The sequence below is a fragment of the Oryzias melastigma genome, linkage group LG21, assembly GCF_002922805.2.
Source record: "Oryzias melastigma strain HK-1 linkage group LG21, ASM292280v2, whole genome shotgun sequence".
Classification (NCBI taxonomy): domain Eukaryota; kingdom Metazoa; phylum Chordata; class Actinopteri; order Beloniformes; family Adrianichthyidae; genus Oryzias; species Oryzias melastigma.
The window spans coordinates 28,496,169-28,498,084 of NC_050532.1; the positions used below are offsets into that span (position 1 = coordinate 28,496,169).

Genomic DNA, 1,916 nt, shown 5'->3' on the forward strand with positions numbered 1-1,916 from the left:
ACGACCCCACAAACATGACGGAGGATTCTCTGTAGCTGGAGCTGACGGAGCATGCTCCGTTTGGGTGACGAGTCGTCAGCGACCGGCTCAGTCCGACTCGCCGCGGTCTCTGGAGGCGTGAACACATGCAGACGTTTAACCTGGAGGACGCTGAGTCCTGTAAAAGAATACCTGAACACACCAGGGACGGCTGAGGACCTGAAGAGTCCCTGCTGGATAAACGCCACGAAGACCTGCTTCCCTCCAGAGGACGCTCCTCTGCCCGCCTTCCCACAATGCCCCTGGATGCTCCGCCTCCGGCCGTCATCCTGTCAAAGGCAGTGACGGCTGCCAGCAGAGGAGCTGAGTTTTCATCTGCTGTCCTAAAGCCAGTCAGTGTCCTGAAGCCGACAGGGATCAAACTGATCTCAGAGCAGAACTCTCTGTGTGGGTCAGACGCTACAGTATATGATCAGGAACACATCTCCCTCCTATGCTGCAGCACCAGAGGAAACTTCTCCTGTCAGAACGCGCTTTAGACTTCTGATAAATGGAGACGTTTATTTGGTAACATGTCTACAAACTCCAGTTTTAAATCTGCTCTACAGTCATCTCTGTCATTTCATTAGATATAACTCTCTATATTATTCCATCACTTTTCAGTCGAGAATTATTCAACCAGAGCACACTGTAAATCCCATTTCAACATTTTAGTTGTTCTAATGTTTTATTGCAATTCAACTGAACAAGCTCGTGGTCATGTTGTTCGTATAAATTAAAAAATTAAGTTAAACACTTCTCAACTAAACAAAAATTCTCAAATTGAAATGTTGTGTTCAGTTGATTTAACAATTTAAGTTCAATCATCTTTTGGCCCTTCCAACATGTAACCACCAGATGGCGGTAAGAGTGCAAGTGTTCGCTTTTTTTTCAGAAGAAGTAGAAGAAGAAGCTACAGTTGGGGTTGCAGAGAGCAGATGGAGTTTCAACTTCGCGGCTTTTTCAAATTTACGTTGATGGGTCGTTATTTAGCTGAAGAGGTGGCACTTTTTTGACAAAATAAAGGATATTTTGGACGAAGAAAAGACAAGCCACCACATCTTGGTAAGTTTTGATGTTCTTTTTTCTTGTCATATTAAAAAAAACGTAGTAACCTAACACAGCTCTATCGAATTAGAGAAGAAAAATAAGAAATTCTGATCTAACTTTAATTTTAACTTTGGATTATCTGTGAAGCGAATACACGAGGGCTCACTGAGCTTCACTCATGGGACGCGTTTGTGCCTGGATCCTCCATCTATTTTGAGCGGGAAGCACACTTTAGTTTTTCCCTCCTTTCTATTAATTGAGTGGACTTTGTTGTAGGTTAAATGTTGATACTTGTTTTTTGAATGCACCATGCAAGTAAACGGTGCCAATTATGGTGTTGAATTATCGAGTGCTCATCTTTGATCTGTGCACTCCTGTCTTAGTTGGTCAGGCGGCTCCTTCTTCCACGACATCGAGCTTGTATCTGTGGCAGCAATCGCAGTAAAAACAATCTTTTTGTTAAATGTGAAATACTGACATGATTGTTTTCTTCTGTATTTATTCCCAGATTCACCTGCAGCGTGTCGCGGAGGAGAAATACATCCATTCACATGGGTATGTTGTGATGTACGTTTACATTTAAATATTAGTAATGACTTAATGTTTTAACATGACTTTTTAAAGTTATAAAACTGATTTTATGCATTTTCTCATGTTCTACAGGTTGACGTAGAATTTGCTGGTCTGACATCTGTTAATCTCAAGACTGCTTTCTTCAATGGGCTGGATCAGTATCCACCAGGGCTACTAGACCTGTACGAGGCCACGGCTGGGACGCTAGCTGGACCGAGCAAGCTGTTCTGAAGTAAGTTTACTTCGGCCCAATCCGAATTCTTCCCTTCTCCTTT

At 42.8% G+C, this 1,916-nt stretch overlaps 1 long non-coding RNA gene across 1 annotated transcript in view; it reads left to right on the forward strand.

Moving 5' to 3' along the window:
* Positions 1-673: 673 nt before the first annotated feature.
* LOC112155260 overlaps positions 674-1,916 on the forward strand; it is a 1,938-nt gene continuing 695 nt past the window's right edge. Inside the window, exons 1-3 of the long non-coding RNA XR_002920767.2 lie at positions 674-1,083; positions 1,577-1,623; positions 1,732-1,873. This is a non-coding gene — a long non-coding RNA (uncharacterized LOC112155260). The remainder of the gene's footprint in view (positions 1,084-1,576; positions 1,624-1,731; positions 1,874-1,916) is intronic.